This window comes from Miscanthus floridulus, chromosome 14 (genome assembly GCF_019320115.1).
Source record: "Miscanthus floridulus cultivar M001 chromosome 14, ASM1932011v1, whole genome shotgun sequence".
Taxonomy (NCBI): domain Eukaryota; kingdom Viridiplantae; phylum Streptophyta; class Magnoliopsida; order Poales; family Poaceae; genus Miscanthus; species Miscanthus floridulus.
In genome coordinates this window covers 59,980,103-59,996,480 of record NC_089593.1, presented here as the reverse complement: position 1 = coordinate 59,996,480, position 16,378 = coordinate 59,980,103, and the positions used below count along the sequence as shown (strand labels likewise).

General features: G+C 45.5%; 1 pseudogene; it reads left to right on the top strand.

The window, feature by feature from the left end:
• The first annotated feature begins 8,752 nt into the window (after positions 1 to 8,752).
• On the top strand, positions 8,753 to 15,529 carry LOC136503524 (uncharacterized; annotated as a pseudogene).
• The last annotated feature ends 849 nt before the right edge of the window (positions 15,530 to 16,378 follow it).

The window sequence follows — 16,378 nt, the reverse complement described above, 5'->3', positions numbered from 1 at the left end:
CATCCAATGACGGCTCATCTGCATTACATGACATAAATATCATATTAAAACCTAGATCATAATTAATTATTTATACAACATGCGTGCCACCACAAAAGATACAAATTTATGAAAGCATCGCTACAATGTAGACAATCCCAACTACCACTAAAAGAACTAAAGCTAAAATACATTTCAGGAGCATAAGGATTTCGCGACCAATCTCAACTAAAACAGACAGATCCCCCGATTGTGCAACATCTTTGGGCTTCTTCGGCTGGATCACTGCCTCATTAGCCGCCGTATCTGCCTGTTGTGCAAGATATTTTTGCACGAGTTCAACATACTCTTCCTCCCAGTAGAAGCCTGAACATCGTCTACTGCCATCCCACTGAAATTAAAACAAAAAATTAGAACTTTAATCACAACCATCATGAAAATAGGTATAAACTAACCATAATCATTAAATACGATAAAATAACTCACATTGCAATCCGGACACTTGTAGAAGATACGATCCTTGTTGGGACCCTCCTTCTTCACTCGGTACTCCATCACAATCTTCGTCTCATCACGACACTTGCCGCATGGAATGAGAGGAAGGCCCGACCTAAGTCGCTTTGGAAACCCATGAGAGGCCGAGGACCCGGAAGCAGTTGCCATCTACTCTCTATACTCATTTTTTAATACACTATAAATTTCTCCTTTTATAAACAAATAAAATTAACAAACTATAAAATTATCTAGATCTCTAAACAATGATATTTTTAATGGTCATTGTGTTCTCGTCTTTTACTGCGGCAGGTAAGTAATTCATATGATATTTCCGCAAATTAACAGAAGAATGGGAATGTACACACATAACAGACTACTACGACGATATCGGGACGTGTGAATAAATAACCATCTGTACTAGTTGACCTTGCTTACGTGATCATCTCGGCGAGCATTTCTCCACCGGACGGCACCGTACTTGGCCACGGAAGAGCTCCAATTCTACGAGAAAGGGAACACGGTCTTCCACGACCGTTGCCGCTCTCCCTCGTAGAATCAAAGCTCCTCCTTGACGTCCGTTACCGCTCGGCAGAGAACATGCTCGCCGAAATGAACACGGTCCGCTAGTTCAACTAGTACGGATTTTCTATAATTTTCTAACTATTTTCTAAGTTTTTCATTTCATAAAAAGTTAAAATAAAAAGTACGGTGATTGACAGACTACTGCGACGATATCGGGACATGTGAATAAATAACCATCCGTACTAGTTGAACTTGCTTACGTGATCATCTCGGCGAGCATTTCTCCACCGGACGGCACCGTACTTGGTCAAGGAAGAGCTCCGATTCTACGAGGAAGGGAACACGGTCTCCCACGACTGTTGTCGCTCTCCCTCATAGAATCAAAGCTCCTCCTTGATGTCCGTTACCGCTCGACAGAGAACATGCTTGCCGAGCTGAACACGGTCCGCAAGTTCAACTAGTACGGATTTTCTATAATTTTCTAACTATTTTCTAAGTTTTTATTTATATATACTACGTTTAGGTACGGTGATTGACAGACTACTGCGACGATATCGGGACATGTGAATAAATAACCATCCGTACTAGTTGACCTTGCTTACGTGATCAGCTCGGCGAGCATTTCTCCACCGGACGGCACCGTACTTGGTCAAGGAAGAGCTCCGATTCTACGAGGAAGGGAACACGGTCTTCCACGACCGTTGTCGCTCTCCCTCGTAGAATCAAAGCTCCTCTTTGACGTCCGTTACCGCTCGGCAGAGAACATCCTCGCCGACCTGAACACGGTCCGCAAGTTCAACTAGTAAGGATTTGCTATAATTTTCTAACTATTTTCTAACTTTATATTTATATATACTTTAACCTTCTTTCATGTAAATATGCAAGCTTGAAGTGATTTTGAGCTCAAATTGCTTACAAATGAAAAAACCACAATAAAGAACCATAAATATATATAGTGAACAAAATGGCATAAGAAAATGGTAAAAAATGAGAGTATGAGATTGGTAACCTTTACAACTGAAGAATCGACGGAGGAATCGAAGAAATCGACGGAGGAATCAAAGAATGGATGGAGGAGCAATGGAGGGAGGGAGGAAGCAAGAACACTACTGCAGTGAGCTTCAAAATGTGCTGAGCTCGGGCTCGGGGAGGAAGGAGGAGACGGCCGATTTATAAAGGGAGAACATTTAGTCCCGGTTGATGGATCCAACCGGGACTAAAGGTAACTTTCCAACCCCGGGCGCAGCCACGGCCCGGGAGTAGACCTTTACTCCCGGTTGGAGCCACCAACCGGGAGTAAAAGTATACCTTTAGTCCCGGTTGGTGGCTCCAACCGGGACTAAAGGTCCCTGCCACCTCTGTCTGGCGCAGTAGCCGTTGGGCAGGGACCTTTAGTCCTGGTTGGATCCACCAACCGGGACTAAAGGTATCTCTAGTCCCGGGCGCAAAAAATTCCGGGACTAGAGCCCATTTTGGCCGAGGATCAAAGGTCTGTTCTCTACTAGTGATGCTATAAAGCGTTGGTTCAACTGAAAATTGAAATGGTGCAAATTATTGGCTAGTTAGGTTGGGGACGAACGCTGGCTGCAGGGCCATCAGATAGGCATGTATCCAGACAGTCCAGATCGGAATGGAAGGAAGCAGTGAATTTACAGCTTGTCTGTCTCCTTCCCCTTGTTCCAAGTAGCTAATCAATATCTGCGTTTGATTTGGATCAGATCTGCTGCCAAGTAGCAGCAGCAATGGCATTCATTTTGAGTATGTTAGATTTGATTTTTTTCTAATAATGTGATGATTTCGGTCCTATAGTCGTAGCAGAATTCATTAAGTTGAGCCAAGACTGCAACCTTTTTGTTTATTTTTTTGTGCCACGAAACAGCATATGCTTGCTTGATTTGTTAGTGTGTTTTTGCAATGACAGAACAGCTAAAGGTGACTTGCTCATCATTTGTATGCGCCGGGATTGTTTAGTTGTTCTTTTGTTTTCGGGAGAATTTATTGAGTTCAGGCTTCAGAAAGATGTTATATGGAACGTTATGCAGGGTATAGCTGGGGCTACACCTGCTGGAGTGCAGTTTCACCAAGCCTCACATTTGATTGTGCTGTATAAGTGTGTAACCTCAGACGAGGTGACAGTAGTGACTGCTGGTAGTGTTGAGTGATGAACAATGAGTGCCTAAACAATTTTTATTATGTTGCATATGTCTTTAAAAAAAATGCTGCATATGTAACCCAACTCATCCAAATATACGAGTGTGGCTCTTTTAATGTGGAATGCACATATAAAAGTTGTTTTCATATTTATGAGCTTAGTAAGGGAGTTTCAGTTTTTTACTGAGGTGCGCTCTAGTTCCACTGCAGGATGCAAGTTACCCTTCAGAACAACTCTTATTTTCTGGAGAAAAGGTGAACAATTGTGTTCCTTGTAGATGCCATTTTTTTCATTCCTCACGTATGGTTTACAGTTGATTTCTCCATCATAAAAATCCCTGGTAGTTTTATATCGAGTTGTTCATATCCCTTTATTGTGCATGGTGTTTCATGCTGCCTTGTGTAACACAGGAAACACAGGACCAGGTTTACTTTATAAAACAGATTGAATCATTGGGAAATGCTTGTGGAACTGTTGCTCTACTCCATGCTGTTGGAAATGTATCTTCAGAAGTCAATTTAGGTAACCTGAAACAATTATATGCAGCACACAGAATTCTGTAAGATGATTGTAATATTTCTTACTCTCTCCTTGTTCCTGAATTGAATTAACCTATCTGGTCTTTTGTAGTAGTGGAGAATTCATGCTTGGACTTGTTCTTCAAATCAACTTCTGGCATGGACCCATATGAGGTTCTTGTTTGTTTTCTCAAAATGCATGCTCATTACCAGGATACCTTGATCAGTCTTGCAGTTTTTTCCCTTATATGGTTATGCCTCATGCCATGTTTTCCAGCGTGCTGTGTGTCTGGAGAAGGATGATGCCATGGCAAGGGCTCACTCACTGGCTGCCAATGCTGGTGTCACAGACGTACTGGTTTCTTTGCATATGTGAACCGGAATTCAATCTGGAAAACATCAAAGAATAAGAACTGTCGAATGTAGGGCTATGCACTAAATACAGTTAATGATGTTCCACTATACTTATTTTTACTCTAGTTAGCATAGTTTCAAGTTCTGAGCTGAACTGGCTGTGTGCATTGACAGAAAAATAACGGTGAAGCTTAAACTTGTGATTCTACGTTATATAGATAAGTTATGATGGAGTTGTGTATGAAAAATATATGTTCTGGTCGAATTTGAATTGTAAATTTGAAAAAAAAAATTGGCGGAAAAATATACTGTAAGGGCAGTTCTAGACTGAACCGCCCCTACAAATCGATTTGTAGGGGCGGTTGATAACAACAGCCGCCCCTACAAATCGATTTGTAGGGACGGTCTGGGAATCGCCCCTACAAATGCATGATTTGTAGATACGGTATGGTAGGGGCGGCTGGCCGAGCCGTCTCTACAAACCATCGCCAGTCGCCCCACAAATGCTTTGTATAGTAGTGTGAAGTCATCGGTCCATTTTGATGTGAAAAAAAACATAACATTGTGTGCACCAACAAAGTACAGAAAAAAATAAAGAAAGGTTGACTAGATTCTTTTGGCTTTTTAGTGAATGTTAAAAAAAAGATGAAAGTGTGAAGTTAATGAAGAAGAGAGATGTGGGCAATGTCTTTTATCAACGATTGTACAAAAAAGAACGCAAGAACGAGAAGCCACTCAGAAAAAAAATGATATGGTTCAGGCAGTAACTCATTCTGTTACTTAATATAAGAAGAAATGCCAATCGAGCGCTATTACAGCATCAGATCAGTACTTAGGATGCCAAAAATCAAAGATACACAATAAAATTATGAAACTAACTGAACATCAGGAACTTCTTTAAGGGTCCGTTTGGATGTAGATATTGGATGGCTGGCATTGAATTAGGTTCCAATGCCAAATCAGAGTAGTATTGGAAATGGGCTACAATACCAAATCAGATGTTTGGATGTACATGAAATTGCTATTTGGAATCTAAGGACATGGCAAATACAAAATAAATGTTTGGATGTACATCTCGTCAAATTGAATTGACTCTTTCCCCCACCCCGTAACACTCCTGCAGAACCCGCCGCCGCACTCCACTTCCTGGACCAGCGCCGCGACCTGTGCCTGCTGCCAGTGCTAGTGCCGCCGCCGCACTCCACTCCCTGCTGCTGCTGGATTTAAGGTAGAAGGGGATTCCCACACTAGGCGGTGTTCGGACTTGAGGAAGAAGGGGATCCGGCTCTTGAGGACTTGAGGAAGATGGCCGGACTTGAGAAGAAGGGGATCCAAGCACTCCTCGCTTCTGCTCCCCATCGATCCACTCGGCGGTGGCCAGACTTGAGAAGAAGCGCTCGTCCTCGACGGATCCCGCGCAAGCTCTCCGCGTCTCCTCCGTCCTCCCTGCGCGAGCTCTCCCACCGGGAGTAGGCAGGGAACCTCTGGTGGCGGCGGCGGTGGCAGGGACCTCTGGTCGCGGCGGCGGCGGCGGCGGTGGTCAGGACTCTGGTGATGGCGGCGGTGGTCAGGACTCTTCGCGTCTCCTCAGTCCTCCTCCGATACCGCTGGTCAGTGCCATCTCGCAATGCCAAAGGCATCCAAACAGCAGAATTGGGAAAACTCAATTCCAATTTATCTACGTCCAAACGGGGCATAAGGGAATAACTGATGAATAATATAATAAAAGTTCAAAAGTATTTCTGTGTAGAAAGGATACACATAAGGATCCTAAGCAAAAATATGTAGCACTGGGAGATATATTTGACAACCAAAGATGATAATGATAAGCAACTTTGCAAGATCCACAATAGTTCTGCAACATTAATGTGTTTTGGGAAGCAAACCTGAGCCAAGTCCTTGGGGCACTGGAACAGTTTTAAGCCTTTCAACAAAAACCCTTTCTTCTCAAAGCGAGAAATAATATCTCCAACCCATATGCATCAGATACAGTATGTTTTATCTTAACTGAAATATGAAAGAAGGTAAGGAATAGCACCATACTGGGAAAAGTGTGGGTGTGGGGAACTGGGGAATGCATACCAGACCACGCTGAACACCATCTGGTTTGATCATAGTGTAGCTTTGCTCAACCTCCTACAGATTGTAAGTTCTTGTTAAGCAAGCCTTGGAGTAGTCAACCCTATGGTGCTCCTTCTCTCTCTTCCCCATAGCGGTTCCTTCTCTCTCTTTCCCGCGCGGCATCGACCTCTGACGCGGCATCGACCTCCAGTGAGCAGCGGCCTCTGGCAGCGCGGTCCATTTCTCCTCCAAACAGTAAACAAAGCAATAAAAACAATGGAATTAACGAGAGGTAGTATGGTCAAGGTTTTCAATTAGTTAGAGGATCCAAAAATCCCAACTAAACTAATCTTTAGCTGGCTAAATTTTAGCTCTAGCAATTAGCTAGCTAAATTTTAGTTGGGGTGGATTCAGGGCCTAAACACACTTTACACTATTTATAGTTCCTTATGAAAATTGCATGTGTTAATCGTCGATTTTCAGTGTTCGCATATGGAATGGCCCATGACAATATGTTTTCACCGACGGTTCGAAGCTACGGGACACCACCACTGCCACCGTAGCTGTACATGGGACCTATTACGGCACCCACAATAACAAAATCAATACAATTGAAGTGTACTCTACTTTTATTAAAGTGTAGAAACTAGGAAAACATCCCGTACCCTTTGGGTCATATGACCTTTCATGTGTATATAGGCTGGAAACAAAGCATGTGTTACAATACAATACAATTACATCTAATACCCACCCGACTTCTAAATAGGAGGATCATGGACACAAAGACAAAACCTAAACTCAGTCAACAATTCTATAGGCAAAGACGAAAACCTGGACCCCATGATGTGAGGTCGGGTGCTTCGTTCCCCACCGCTACTCTTGTTTCCTCCCTAGCTGCTTCCGTCACAGTACCTATTGCCACCATCATGTTGTCTTCACTGACGCCGTCAACTGCCTCCCCTATGGACATGAGATTATGAAAGTAATGCCAAGGATCTGTAGTGCAAAGGATGACAACACATATTTTGTTAGTCCCCAATGGAGCCTTCATGATAATCCTCACGAGACGTGTGAGAAATAGATTAATCTTAGGAATTCTTCACAAGAATAACAAAGATCTAGCCACCAATTTTCAAGACTCTAATCACCACGGATAATGATAATCATTAGATCTATATTGTGTTGCCTAAATAATTATCCACCTCTGCCATCATGAAAAACAATATAGAGTAACCTCTTAATCTGTATATAAATTACCTTTATGCCATTATAAAATATACATTAAAGTAACCCCTAAATTTCCATTATCCACCTACCATTATGGTGGACAGTCTAAGTTACCCCTTAGATTTGCGTCTAATTACCATTTATGTCAATGCTAAACAAAAACTAAAATTTGCCCTCATCTTACCAAGATCTTCTATCATGAAAAATGCTCATAAATTATCCACTTGGGTTTCACTAATAATGAATTAAAAACTGACAATATCAAATACAGGTTATGCCATCACATAGATCAAGTACACATATGAGTGATAAATATATATGTTATGTTTGAGGTATCATAAAAAAAACTCTCCTTAATGGCTTACATACGAATGATATTAATATCCATGATATATATAATTGTAGGCACTATTTTTTATAATAAAACAATAGGTCAATGCTACTACATTTTTCTCATGAACATGCGCCGTAGGGCAAGTTTTTCATCAAGAGAAAAGGAATGACACAAGTTCATACAACGGGAAAGAAGGCATAAACATGGTAGTATAAGACGCAGACCTTGTTTAGCCAAACTCGAACACAACACATAATGCGGGTCACGGTGGGGTTCCGCGTTCCTGGAACTTTTGTTCCTGAACGCAGATCGGGGACGGCGCGGTACGGACTCAGGATCGTGGTCGGGACACGATCCAAAGCACACTAGATCAGCAGCATGGGTGCTGGCACGGATCAGCAGCACTGGACGTCCCAATGCAAAGCGAAGCTGCAGAAATCGATGATGTGGCACTGGACGCTGGTGGCGACGCTACTCTTGAGCTGGGCAGCTGCGCGGTGCTGGAGCCAGGTGCCGGTGGCGGCGCTGCGCTAGAGCCGGGTGCTGGCGGTGGAGCGGCGCGGCGCGAGGCATGTGCCAGGTGCTGGTGGTGGGGAGGCGCTGGTTTTATCCAAGTCCGTCAGACGAGAGAGTAGAGAGTCAAATGGGCCTGCTGATTGTAGTCGGATGGGAGAAGCTAACTGGTTTCATCCTAACGCAACGGTCAATGTAAATATTCACTATACCACGGCCAATCTGATAAATAAATACATATAAAATCTTAATAGACAAGAATTATTGCTACTTAATACCTCTAATTAAAAATATATATATTAAGTTGTAATGTTTTCTCTTTGTTCATTTTATAACATATAATAGATACTACTACTCTATAGTGTCTATCTAGTTGTTATAAATAAACTTGCCCAACTCATCACCGATTCGCATTGTCCTCAATAAATCAGTTTGGTAGCTTTCATGCATTGGCACACGGCTTCGCCTTTCTTCCCATAACTAATAATCTCGCTTGCAACACTTTATTAACAGGGTCTTTGATTTCCTTTTAAAGGAAAAGGCAAGTGACGTTGGAAGTTCTTTGAGGGCTTGACGTTTGCTGTAGTTGTCGCGGTCATGAGACCATTCAAAAAACACACAAACACTTCTACGAATTCATCACAAAATATTGAAGAAGACAAAGAACCATCGGTTGCACGCGTCGAGGTAGGACTTGTTTTAGCGGCTGTCCAAATGCTGGTGCTTGGTATAGTCTTGTGTCCTCTGGCGATTCTGTATATGCTTGGGATGTATCTCTCTTCTGGAATTTCTTTATGGCATCTCATACAACATGACTACGGTAATCCCGATGGAGGCGCCAACCTAAAGCCAGCGCTCAATGTCTTATACTCCTTAGCCGTGGCCCAAGGTGTGGTTTACGGCTACAGGTCCATCTATGATTTAGCGGCAAGAACCGGACTAGTGGAAGTAGTGGCCAAAGATTATTCACTAGAGAGAGACTTAGTTTCGGAGTACCTAGATGAAACTGTGGCAGGATGTATGAAGGATCCATCATTTGCGAGAGGAAGGAATCTCGTCACATATGCAGTGGAGTTGTTGATGGAATCTAAGTCAAGGTACGACTACGTTTCTGGGATCCTGATTCTTAGCACAGTAACTCCCTGGAGCGAACGGTCAGGTCTTCTAAAACAACTACTGACTGGATCAGCATCCTTCAGCCATGTGGTCCAGCGACTGCTAGAGACATTTGGTCCGACAAGCCCATATAGCACAGAGATCAGGGTGGGAGCTGCTAGGATAGTGGCAACTGTTGCTGGCAGCATCCGTTTGGACCAGTTACCTCAAGGCATGATGATTGAGTGCATATCATCCCAAGGAGTACATTTGAGGAATACAGTTGGCGACCTGAGGGATATAAGCGACCTCGGCATGTACCCAAGGAGTACGAGCGGGACTGGCTGCTAGATGGAGAGGAGCTGTCGTACACTTTCAAAGTCGACGCACCTCCAAGAGCAACGGATGAAAGTGACAGTCGTAACCCGCTCCAGGGCTACAGAGATCTGGTGGTGCAAGGCCTCCGTATCCTCCGGAAGGTTGCTGTGAACGAGAACAACTGCAGAGTCATAAGCAACACTGAAGGTCTGGTATCCAAGACGATGGCGCACCTAACCTCAGACAAGCTCCACATGGACCATCATGATGAATGGTACAGCATAGCAGAGGAATCACTAGAATTCATGAATCGGTTCATGGCTAGTCTAGGAGCAGGGACCGAAACAACAAACCTGACAAGTGAGATCTCAAGCAGCAGCCAAGCAGCGATCATGAGAACCCTGGGGTGCCTCAAATGTCACATGAGGCTGAAAAGAAAAGCCGCACAGGTCCTCTTACACCGCCCTCTGGTGGATATACATACACCGCCCTCCATTGTGCCTGGTGCAAGCAGCAGCAAAATATTCGTATGGATACTTCTGCACATTTTTCTTCTGCCAGATTATCACTTTGTTGGCAGGATATGCGATGCCACTCATTTGTTAAAAAAGAGTAGCTACACCACAAGATTAGCAGGTGAGAAGATGCAGGCCATGATATCTTCGATAAGCTACCATCAGTTGTTTATGTTATTGGCAGCCTCGCCAGAACAGTTGCAGGTGCCGAAAACAATGCACACAGAATAGATGCAGCAATGATCCTGGGGGATCTTTGTCGATATTACACCAAGGATGATGAAAATCTCAAGGAGCTGAAGAAATCCGTCGCCAATGTGATGGAAGAGGTAATTAACGTACCTGTGCACAAACATTTTTTTTATGTAAAACATCTCTTTCATTCCTATATTACTGGCATCATGTATATTTGTATAGAGTACTACTGTTGTCACTCTGAAGTCTGTACTACCATTATTGGTGCCTCAGGTACTCAAAGAAATTGTCCATTGGCTCATGACGACTGAAGGAAAACAAGTTGTAAGAGAAGCAAACAACGGCGGCAACGTTCTTCTGGCAGAGGACGACCTGGACTTAGAACAAGGTGGTGTTCCGCATGATAATGATAATGGACAGGAAAGCAGCTCTACCCCTCATCAACAAAAGGGTGAGCAACACCAGGGACTAAGCGAACTGCAGCAGGCCTTGCTAGGCTTGTGCTGCGCGGTAACAATCAAATGGATTGATAAAGACCAAGATTTGACCAGTCAGTTCAACGAGATCGCAGCCAAGATATGTTCGGGACAGAGGATGCCTCACAAGACTTTCAAAGAACTTGTGGATTATAAGACTGTTCTGGCTGATTCGTGGTGGCGCCGTTTGCTGAGAAGAGGACATCGCAGCTCCAAAACCTGAAAGCTCCAACATCCTCATGCGCTTTGCTCCATCAGGGTTCTCGGTATAAATGTCATCATAAGGTTGAAATAAGCAAACACAAATTATATTTGTTTATCCTGTGTGTACTTTGTTAAGTTTCATTTGCCTGGAGACCATGTTATTAATTATGCTAATTATATATCCTCTGTTTTCATGTGTCTATTTTTAATAAAGTAAAAAATGCAATACATGATTGCCCCCTCAGTACTGGTGCACGGATATTTATGATGTTTGTGTTTCTTTTCTTCTATTTCTTATTACTAGCAGATGATAAGAATCCATTGTCATTGTGTGTGTTTATGGTATTTGTGTTTCTTTTCTTCTATTTTCTTACTACAAATGACAAGAATCTGTTGTCATTGTGTGCATTTATAGGACTGACATATATATTAGCTAGCTAATTTCAAAGTTGCTGGGTATTATTGCCGATGACAACCTTGTCAGGACACATACCTGTGAAGAACTGCACCTGATGCAGTGCAAAATAAACGGCTTTAGCTATACAGTACTTTCACCATCAATGCCAAAACTATTTTACTTTCAACCACGTCTTCTCTTTCTCATGCAAGACGGGTATTTCAGTTTTGCTTCAAGAAGGGTACTTCAAGAAGGGTATCTCACGTGATCACCACGTGAGATGTCTAGGTTTCTAACCATCCTACGTGACAACGTGTGCGAAATATTCTCAAATTTTTACCATAGCCTCCACATGTGATGTAAAGACGCGTCCCCAAGTTTCATGATTTTCGAACTTCGTTTGCATTTTATATAATTAAAAAACACTTCACCCGCAATTTTGTCGCCATGTTTCATGCGTGAGATGTTTGAAACTTCGGGCGTGCTCCTGGAAACGGTCTCAAAATACAATAAGTAACGCAAATATCAATTTTCCACTCGTCGAATTCCATGATTCGATGCACATGTAGTTCAGACTTACATTTCCCGAAAAAATACAATTAAATGAAATAAATTAAGGATATATAGCAAAAAGATCGAGAAATGTGTCAAATTTGAGGATGTACTTCAACTTAATGTGTAAGGGCTGAAGAAAAAGTTTGGAGGCAAAAACAAAAAAAAATTATGCTTTGCCGAGTGCCCAACTCTGGCACTCGGCAATGACTCTTTGCCGAGTGCCTAACAGGGGGCACTCAGCAAAGGTGAAAGTTTAAAAAAAAATTGCTGAGTGCCAGATCTGCGGCACTCGGCAAAGAGGTAAGTTTTTTTCTTTTAAGTACGGTTGTTTCTTTTTTTTTAAAAAAAAAGAAAACTCTTTGCCGAGCGCCATATCTACGGCACTCGGCAAAGATATTTGAAAAAAAAATTAAAAATCCTTTGTCGAGTGCCAGTTCGCGGGCACTCGGCAAAGGAAAGGGAATTTCCTTCGGCCGGCCCACCCCGAAGCCCCATCGGCCACACAAGCGCGCGTGCCCCCGCACCCGTCTCTGTGGCCCGCCGCCGCCGCCGCGCGCCCGCCCCCCCGCCGGTGAGCCCCGCCCCCGTCGGCGAGACCCGCCACTGCCGGCGACCCCCGCACCCCCATCCCCGCGCTGCGTCCCCACCCTGCACCCCCAGCACCGCCGCCCGCGCCCGCCCCTAGCCCCGCCGCCCGCTGCTGCGGGCCCACGCCATGCCGGCGGCCACCGACCCCGCCGCTCCGGCCTGCCCGCCCCACCCGTGCGCCCGCCTCTCCTCCCCTCCCCTCCCCTTCGCGCCCCACCCGTGCCCCCACCGGCGTCGCCAAACGCCGGTGGCCCACTGCCGCCAGAGAAGGAGAGGGAGGGCCGCCTTCACCTCCCCTCCCCGTGGGGGCCGCGCCCAGCCCGCCCCCCCCCCCCCCCTCGCCATCGGTTCTTGGAGGGGAGGAGGCTGAGGTGAAGTAGGAGGAAGGAGAAGAGGAGAAGGAGGAAGGGGAAGAGAAGGAGAAGAAGAGGAAAAGAAGAGAAGAAGGGGAAGAAGGAGAGGAGGAAGGAGGAAGAAGGAGGAAGGGGAAGAGAAGGAGAAGGAGGAGGAGTTCTCAGCGTCTTCTTCTACGCGTGCACGTCCCACCACCGCCCAAGGTATATGCACCATCCCTTTGTGAATGTTGGCCTTCGTGCTGTTGTGAATGTCGTGAATGTCGGCCTTCGTGCCCTTGTGAATGTCGGCCTTCGTGCCATGAATGTCGGCCTTCATGCCGTTGTGAATGTCGGCCTTCGTGCCCTTGTGAATGTCGGCCTTCATGCCGTTATTTTTTGTAGGTTTTGGAAACCTCCCTGTACAGGGGAGGTTCTGCCAAAATTTTCAACTTATAGTGTTGTGTTTCTTGTTTTGGAGAGCAGGACCTGTCGGAGGGGACCCGTACTACCTAGGCAACCCCGATCGTCTTTGTCGGTGTTGTCATCCTGCCTACACAGCCTCGCTTCGCCACTGCACCGACTTGCCACTGCCCCGCTAGCCTGACTCCACTGCCACCCTAGGTATAAATAACCTCTCTTCCTTATCGTTGTCGTAGATCGGTGTAACCCAGTTAGGCATCTCCCATCCAAAAGAGATATGGTTGGAAGTATGCAGATCTTTGCATATGTATAACCATATCTGTTTCGGATTGTCCACGTTTTCTAGACAGCCCGTGGATGCGTAGACAAGGTTAGTTTCCATGGTCTGCTCCAATCCGAGATAGAGTTTTGGCATCACCTCCGTGTTGTTCTCTGGAGAACAACGGGGAGGTGCCGCCAAAATTCTATCTCGGCTCGGAGTAGACCATGGAAACTAACCTCGTCTATGCATCCGCGGGTGGGATTAGGACATATCCTCACCTATTAGATAGTAGGAACACCACGTAGATGCAGTTGATGGTTACGTTACTCGTTGATATCTATTTTAGAGGATGGATGACCATGAGTGGATGTACACGGGATACAGAAGTCAGAGTGATTTCAGCACTGAATGGGGGCAGAAGACCGAGGCTTTCTTGGACCATGCATTCGGCGGGGGTGCGAATAGAGCGCATCTAATGAAGTGTCCCTGCAGCATGTGTGCAAACAGAAAATGGCAAAAGAAGGACAACATGGGTATACATCTTCAGAAGCATGGCTTTATGCCGGACTATACCCGGTGGATCCACCATAGTGAAGCCCATCGGATGAGAGAGGAAGTGGTGAGACCACGCCTCGAGCATGTTGATGATGATGGCAGGGTTGCACACATGTTAGATGACTATCAACAAGCACAGATCCCTGATGGACGTGCGAAGGAGACGGAGGCATCCGCAAAGGCGTTCTATGACATGATGTCTTCGGCACAGAAACCCCTTCATGATCGGACAACGGTTTGTCAACTCGATGCCATTGGATGCATGATGGGGTTCAAGGCCGAGATCAACATGGGTCGACAACACTTCGATGGTATGTTGGCCTTGATTGCTAGCATGCTTCCGGAGGGCCACGTTCTGCCAAAGAGCCTGTATGAGTGCCAGAAACTCCTTGATGGACTCAAGATGCCTTACGGGCAGATACATGCTTGTCCAAATGGGTGTGTCCTCTTTAGGAAAGAACATGAGCATGAAAAGTACTGTCCGAAGTGCAAATCCTCCAGGTACCTGGAGGTAGACTCTGGGGATGGCCACAAGAAGCAGCTTACCGTCCCGATGAAAATCTTACGGTACCTCCCGTTCGTGCCGAGGATCCAACGGCTATACATGAGCGAGGAATCCGCTAAGCAGATGACGTGGCACAAACAGAGCACACGATACAATCCTGACAAGATGGTACATCCGCCCGATGGTGAAGCATGGAACCACTTTGATGGCATTCATAATGAGAAAGCATCAGAGCCTCGTAACGTACATGTTGCGCTGGCAACAGATGGGTTCAATCCTTATGGTTTGATGGCTGCCCCCTACACATGTTGGCCCATGTTCGTCATCCCCCTCAATCTCCCCCCTGGCGTCGCCTTTGAACGTCAGAACATATTCTTGTCATTGATAATTCCTAGACACCCGGGGAAGAAGATGGGTGTCTTCATGGAGCCTCTGATTGATGAATTGGTTAGTGCTTGGGAGGATGGGGTATGGACATATGACAGAGCTACAAAGACACCCTTCAAAATGCACGTTTGGTACTAGTACTCCATGCATGACTTCCTAGCATATGGGATATTCTCCGGTTGGTGTGTCCATGGGAAGTTCCCATGTCCATTATGCAAGGATCGTCTGAGGTTCATCTGGCTCAAGAAGGGTGGCAAGTATTCGTCGTTCGACAAACATCGTCAATTCCTCCCTCCTGAGCATCCATTCAGGCAAGACACCAAGAACTTTACGAAAGGTGTCGTAGTGACAGAACCTGCACCACAGATGATGACTGGTGCCGAGGTTCATGCACAGATAGATTCTCTTGTGGAGAATCAAGAAGGTGATGGCTTCGTGGGATACAGCGAGGAACACATGTGGACTCATAAGTCGGGCTTAATGAGGCTCCCCTATTTTGATGACCTTCTTATGCCGCATTACATTGATGTCATGCACACAGAAAAGAATGTCGCCGAGGCACTCTAGGGAACAATCATGGAAACTGAAAAGTCAAAGGACAACCCTAAGGCTAGAGTGGACCTGGCAGAGTTGTGTGATAGACCACATCGAGAGATGCGTGCTCCTAGAGGCGGCAAGACATGGAAAAGGCCTAAGGCAGATTTCATCTTGACCCCTAGACAAAGGAGGAAAGTACTCCAATGGATCCAGACATTAATGTTCCCTGATGGGTATGCAGCGAATCTGAGGAGGGGAGTGAACTTAACTACTCTCCGAGTGAATGGGATGAAGAGTCATGACTACCACATATGGATTGAGCGGCTTCTTCCAACGATGGTTCGAGGCTTTGTCCCTGAGCACATATGGACAATGCTGGCAGAGTTGAGCTACTTCTTCCACCAGCTCTGTGCCAAGGAGTTATCTCGGACCGTGATTGCTGACTTGCAAAAAATGGCACCTATCTTGCTTTGCAAGTTGGAGAAGATCTTTCCACCCAGCTTCTTCAATCCGATGCAGCATCTGATATTGCACCTCCCGTATGAGGCATGAATGGGGGGGCCCGTGTAGGCCCGTTGGTGCTATCCAATCGAGAGATGCCTAAAGACACTTCAGAAAAAGTGTAAAAACAAAGGCAAAATTGAGGCTTCCATTGCAAGTGCATTCACTATGGAGGAGGTGTCAAACTTCACAACATTGTATTATTCTGACAACCTTCCAAGTGTGCATAACACTGGTAGAGAACCGAGCTTTACTCCCGGTGGGGAACCCCCTCTAGTCCCAGTTCCCCACCCGGGAGCAAGCATCCGGGACTAAAGGGGGGGTCCTTTAGTCCTGGGTCAGGAACCGGGACTAAAGGAGGACCTTTAGTCCCGGTGG